A 7,297-nucleotide genomic window follows, 5' to 3' on the forward strand; every position below is an offset into this window, starting at 1 on the left:
TATGATTCAGCTCAGTCTATGCAATGCACTGTATTCTTTTTTTTTTTTTTAATCATGCCTGGTTTCTGGATCGACTAGAAGAAGACAGAAGTATATCATATAGGCATATACTACCATTCAAAGCTTTGGGGTCTGTAATATTTTTTTATGTTGTTAAAAGCTTAGTCTCTCATGCTCATCACAGCTGCATTTATTTGATTAAACATACAGTAAAACAGTAATATTTTAATAACTTGTTTTTAAATATAATCACTCAATAAGCCATTCTAATTAACTGATTTGCTGCTTAAGAAACATAATTTTTAACAATGTTGAGAACTGTTATGCTGCTTAATATTTTTGTGGATTCCACCCAGAATTCTTTGGTGAATAGAAAGTTTAAAAGAACTAAATGTATATAAGATATAATTTTTGTTTCAATGCAAAATACTGCACTGTCACTTTTCATCAGTTTAATGCATCATTACTGAATATGTTTTTTTTTATCTTACTGAAACTGATGATTTATGTAATAACTTCATTAGCAAGTGCAAATTTGTTTTTCAGTGCACGTTACTGTTAATGGTCAATGTCTCACACCCAATGTTAATAGGATTACACCACAACATCTATTCATCAATCCATCCATCTTTCTCTCTCTCTATGTGTGTGTATCACTCCAGACACTCCTGCTCACTCGTTCTTTAATAATATTTTCTGCATTTTAGACAATTTCAAGAATGATACAAATGTAAGTATGGGCATTTAATCTCTTCCTCACCCATGTGTCATTACAATAACTATTAATATATATGGATAAATATCTTCACATTTTCTACTTCAGTGTTCTGCAGGAGAAAGTAAGTCATACAGATTTGGAACAAAATGAAGGTGAGTAAATGGTGACAGAATTTGTATATTTTGCCAGAGCTGTTGTACTGCCCGGTAATGAGCACTATAACTTGCAACCCGTTTATTATAATAAGTTCCAAACCAAATTGAAACAGTTCACCATTCTCTCCCCTACACCAATCTCTCTTCTCAGACTCAGTGCAGCTGTGGACCTCTTCACCTCAGCCTGGTACTCGAGGTCTGCACCCCTGCATGATGAACAATGGAGGTATTAGAAGGCCCTGTTAAGCTGCAGCCCTCTTCAAACAGGCAGCCAGCATGGTACCAGATCCAAGCCCTCAGCAGCTGTGCTAACCCCCATTCACTTCACTGACAGAAATCCCCGTTCTCCATCCCAAAGACTGCTTAATGCAGGGCTCTCTCAAGTGAAAAGAGTGTTTCTTATATCTTTATTATCTCAGAAAAAGGACACACAGATTCTTTTTGTACCAGTACACTTTCATTTGCCAAAGGCAAGCAATCTCTCTCTCTCTCTTTTTTTTTGAAAAGGGTAGAGAAAGGGGGTTTTATAACAAGCCTGTAGCAGAGTGAGCAGGTCTCACAACCTGAAACGTCTTATGTTTCACTGCCTCTTTTCCTGGTATCTGACGCTGGGCTGCCCAGTCTCCATGGTAATTAGACTGAAAATCTTCCAGTACCGGGCCCCTGCATAAAACTCTCTTTGATGGTGAACTTGATTTCCTCAACATGTCTTTTTTTATTTTTTGGCTAAGTTGGCTTATGCCCACATCGGTCATCCCCACCTTATTCCTTATTGGATTTTGACCTAATGTACCAACACTTGTGACACTATGACCTGTGCTGGTGCACAGTAACCAATTGGATATGCTCTATAAATCATCACCCACATCCTTCTGAGGAGAGTGGAAAAATAAAATAGCAGGCAGGCCTGTAGCCCTGGGAGGGAGGAGGCACAACTGGAATGCATTCTGCCGAAGAACAGGGGATATTAAATACATAGCAGCAGCTGGAAGTGTTCAGATACTCAGAAGAAAGGTTGCAGTGGATTGGTACAAGTTATAACAGATAATGACTGCATTACATTGATCTTACTCAATATTATTATGCAGAATCCCTGATATAGATGGCATGCACTGTAAACCCAGAAAAAAATACACTTTCAGATATAGTTTTAAAAAATGTTTATCGATTTTTTTAAAAATGTGTTTATCGACACATTTCTCCAAACTCAGGTCACTGTTCTCAAAATCTGAATACTTAATGTAATTGTTCTAAAAAGATTGTATGTTTTTTTTAATTATTAAAATGATAAATTGTTTAAAAAATTTGAATGTACGGCGATTCCCGGCTCCTTCTTCCCGTACAATGCACTTTGTTACATTGGCTTTAATAATAAAATAAACAAAATGAAAGTAAAGTGGCAGCACCTCTCGGACGACTGCCACAGATAAAACACAAAATAAAATCCAGGCCTGGTCCTCTTTCGTCTTTCATAGTCTTTTACTCCTCCTTTTATCCTTCCGGAGCTCCTCTGTGGGACTCAAGACCGGTGAGTGTTGCAGGTGTCACTCATTATCAATTACTCCACCGGCCTCGCTTCGTTCCCACAGCCCACATTAATATTTACTTTTAATAAATGCTTTTAATAAAAACGTATTTTTCCTCATATTCTCAGTCTAAATGTATTATATTTATATAGCCCAATTATATTGTTTAGCTAAAAATATTATACTGTATATACTGTATTAAATATATAAAATAAATAACATGTATTTTTACATTTTTAAATAAAATAAAAAAAAATTGCCTTATGCCTTCATATTGATAATTATAGTGCCCAAATTTTTATACAAATATAATATAATAATATATCTGTGGGTGGGTGTGTTATAAATATATATATATATCTATTAGGGGTGTAACGGTTCGTTCGATACAATACACTGGTGTCACGGTTCGGTTCGGTTCGGTACGTTTTAGATACAGCAAAAAGAAAAAATTGGCAGATAAATTTCCTTGATTTTTAAAAAATGTTTCATTTATTAAAACTAACAAAGTATGGTTTTTTTTTTACATTGAACAATGATGGAGCTATTCTTTACCCATCTTCTATGGTGTTTTCTTAGCAGCATACTGTATAAAATAAAATAAAATAAATAATTAAAATAAATAAATAAAATACAAAGATGTAACTTTTTATATGGAACTCTATAACTCTTTATATTGAGTGTGTTTTTACTCAATTGGTTCTCTATAGGGCTTATGTTTTTTGGAACAAAGCAGTAATTACGGTCTGTCTGAAATGGGCTCGTGAAGGGATATTGTAACTGGGCTCAATTACATTAAGCATGTTCTTAAAACCTACGTTTTCCACTACAGAGTAAGGCGCTCGCTCACTCAGTACGCGCTGAAGGCTCGTTGCAAAATGGCTAATGCGTTTAACAGACCAGAAATAGAAGATCCTCCAATAACTAACAGGTCTGGTGTTTGGGTGCATTTTGGATTCCCTGTAAGCTATAATGGTGATGATAGAATCAATGGTAAATAGTAAGGTCTCATATCCGCGGCTATAACGTAAATGTAGCCTACCAATCGCCGTGGTGATGTATTTTGCCCTGTTTGAATCCGTTGGAAATGTTTGTCTAAATAGTTTGTTGCATGTATGTTTCTCCTTTTTTCCGTCTTTTCCCAGATACTGACACACTAAGGTGATGTAGGCGTAAATGAGTTGACATGTTTCAAGTATTCCCGCTGGTGTTTTTTTTTTTTGTATTCCCGCTGGTGTACCCTAGATGCGGACATATCGTTGTTTTTTTTATCCACCACTCTCTTGCCATCACCATTATAGCTTACAGGGAATCCAAAGTGCACCCAAACACCAGACCTGTAGGTTATTGGAGGATCTTCTATTTCTGGTCTGTTAAACGCATTGGCCATTTTGCAACGAGTCTTCAGCGTGTATTACTGAGTGAGCGAGCCCCTGACTGAGTAGCCTAACATAAACATATAAGTTGGTGTTTTTTCTTCTTCGGGGGTGTCAGGGGCGTTGCCTGTTACGTCGTTTGGGTTATTGGGCTACCTTGTTGAACGCATATCATTATATTTCACATTTTTTTTTATTTTCCAAATATAATTAATAAGTCCAACGAACCATTCGGTCCATAATGCGTACCGCGTACCGAACCGAAAGCCTCGTACCGAACGGTTCAATACGAATACGCGTATCGCTACACCCCTAATATCTATATATATATATATATATATATATATATATATATATATATATATAATTATTATTAATATCATTGTCATTATTATTATTTCTGATGTTTATCAGTACATATTGGATACCAACTAATATTAGAGATGTTTTCTTTAATATTGTATATAAACTCTGATATTTTTTTTTATTTGAACTGAGCATTAGATTACGTAAAGTTAGTAAATAGGAGAAATAAGCTTGCATAATTCAGTCTCCAATTAATTAATTATTCATGCTATTTTTTTTTCTGTTGTAACTTTCCATCATCTAATGCTCAATTAAAGTTAATCTTATAGCAATTAAAATGATTGATTTGAGTTTACATTTACATTTATGCATTTGGCAGACACATTTATACAAACTTACATTGCAAGGTATACATTTACTTTATATCAGTTCTACCTTTCCATGCATTGCTATCGCCATGGTATTGTTTTTAAACCACAGGCTTAGATTTTAGATTTTAGCAAATAGATCCCAGTTCCAAAAATAAGCAGAGAATCTCAGACATGTGGCTGAGAAATCCCTTTCACATAACGGTCCACATTCCAATTGAGAAACCTCACCATTCATTTCATTTTACCTTTCTTCAGCTCTCTGGGGCAAGAAGGATGTTTGAGGCCAGCATGACCTGGCATGTAGGAATGATTTTTATTGGGACAGGTTTCAGGCAGTGAGCCCAGCAGACGGTTAACTGTTTTAGCGTATACAAAAAAGCTTTTGAATATTGTCGAAGCGCTGCTCTCATCAGCCGCTGAAGGAGTTCACCTTGAAAATGATGTGTTGATTCTCTGATGTGTAAATCTGAATACAGGATGTAGCCATAAACCTCTGACTCTCATGACTACGCTTGCAAATTTCAGCTATCAAATCTGAGTGGCTGCCACGAGAAAAACACAACTCTTTTTTCGCTTTTGAATCTGAACTTCCAAGCAACCGAGATGTGATCGGCAAGGGCTCTTCTGCCTTTTCATCTTCAAAGGCATGCTATTAATAATCTCCATAAATAATAACAGGTTGCCAGGAGTATGATGTGGATGAGAATGTCATAGTGTATGCCCCCGAACACTTTGTCTGTCTCAGAGGGCACGGCGTATAAAGCCTGAACTCACTCATCACTAAACTGCACATAGATAAAATATAATAAGATCCATCCAGTTATGCGGTACATTTTCATTGGCTCTATTATATCTCTTAACACACATTTAAGTGAACATGGAGGTGAATTTTATGTTGTTGGCATGGTTATTCTGAAATGAAAAGGGAGTTATTGACACCTTTTTCCTTTCTCCATTGAAAAAGATTCAAATGTATTTACTCTTTCAGAGTTTGTAAGGTGCCGCATAACAGGAATGACTTAATGACAGTTTTACTAAATGAGAGATCTTGAGTGGAATTAGTCATCTGACTAGCATTCTTGATAAAGATTCTTCCAAGACAATGATTAAAAGTAGGTTTCATGCCATACTGGAGAAGACTGATCTCCAGGCATAGTCTTTCTAGGAATGTCAATGTTGAGTCAAGCTACTTTTTCTTCATCTCAGGCCGTTTCTTCTGCATCTCTCTTTCTGCCCCACTTTACTGGGATCTGTCACTGCATTCAGTTGAGTGTAGTTTCTGGGTCTGTTCATCTGCAGTGTGATAAATTAAGAAACTGTGTCCAAGTTGCCTCTGTGCAATAAATTGGCACTAATAGATTTGTGGATAATATTAGTCACCATTCTATCTCTCTAACTACCTCTCACATTCTACCCTCTTCAGAAATTATAAAGTGCTCCCCCCCCTTCTTTCTTTCAGTGCACATGAAAAATGTACACATGTAAGTGTAAATGACCTGGGGAAATTACTGGTGTGCTTCACACGAACATGTAAGATCCCCATCTATCTCTTCTCCTCCGCTATTAGACACTTAATCTGTCATCATGTCAGCTTTTTTCTCTTATAGCAAGATCGCTTGATACACAGCAGATTTTACCAGTGTAAGATCAGATATGTGGGATGAAATGATAGCTTAACATATTGTGGTGCAGGGCCGTCACCACAACAACCACAATGACATACTGCTGGGTGAATTGAAGCTGATGTCGCGTAGTACTTTTGGTTTCAAGCATTGACATCTCAGAGTATACATAGTTTTTTTTTTCACTTCAAATGATATATATATATATATATATACAACCCGAATTCCAGAAAAGTTGGGACGTTTTTTAAATTTTAATAAAATGAAAACTAAAAGACTTTCAAATCACATGAGCCAATATTTTATTCACAATAGAACATAGATAACATAGCAAATGTTTAAACTGAGAAAGTTTACAATTTTATGCACAAAATGAGCTCATTTCAATTTTGATTTCTGCTACAGGTCTCAAAATAGTTGGGACGGGGCATGTTTACCATGGTGTAGCATCTCCTTTTCTTTTCAAAACAGTTTGAAGACGTCTGGGCATTGAGGCTATGAGTTGCTGGAGTTTTGCTGTTGGAATTTGATCCCATTCTTGCCTTATATAGATTTCCAGCTGCTGAAGAGTTCGTGGTCGTCTTTGACGTATTTTTCGTTTAATGATGCGCCAAATGTTCTCAATAGGTGAAAGATCTGGACTGCAGGCAGGCCAGGTTAGCACCCGGACTCTTCTACGACGAAGCCATGCTGTTGTTATAGCTGCAGTATGTGGTTTTGCATTGTCCTGCAGAAATAAACAAGGCCTTCCCTGAAATAGACGTTGTTTGGAGGGAAGCATATGTTGCTCTAAAACCTTTATATACCTTTCAGCATTCACAGAGCCTTCCAAAACATGCAAGCTGCCCATACCGTATGCACTTTTGCACCCCCATACCATCAGAGATGCTGGCTTTTGAACTGAACGCTGATAACATGCTGGAAGGTCTCCCTCCTCTTTAGCCCGGAGGACACGGCGTCCGTGATTTCCAACAAGAATGTCAAATTTGGACTCGTCTGACCATAAAACACTATTCCACTATTCCACAGCCTTGGCCCACAGGACACGACGGCGCTTCTGGACCATGATCACATATGGCTTCCTTTTTGCATGATAGAGCTTTAGTTGGCATCTGCTGATGGCACGGCAGATTGTGTTTACCGACAGTGGTTTCTGAAAGTATTCCTGGGCCCATTTAGTAATGTCATTGACACAATCATGCCGATGAGTGATGCAGTGTTGT

At 37.1% G+C, this 7,297-nt stretch overlaps 1 long non-coding RNA gene across 1 annotated transcript; it reads left to right on the plus strand.

The window, feature by feature from the left end:
- The first annotated feature begins 499 nt into the window (after nucleotides 1–499).
- Nucleotides 500–1,354, plus strand: LOC132107271 (uncharacterized). Its single transcript, XR_009424261.1, has 3 exons — nucleotides 500–730; nucleotides 824–870; nucleotides 1,025–1,354. It is a non-coding gene; the product is annotated as an uncharacterized LOC132107271 (long non-coding RNA).
- The last annotated feature ends 5,943 nt before the right edge of the window (nucleotides 1,355–7,297 follow it).

The sequence above is a fragment of the Carassius carassius genome, chromosome 27, assembly GCF_963082965.1.
Source record: "Carassius carassius chromosome 27, fCarCar2.1, whole genome shotgun sequence".
Lineage (NCBI taxonomy): Eukaryota > Metazoa > Chordata > Actinopteri > Cypriniformes > Cyprinidae > Carassius > Carassius carassius.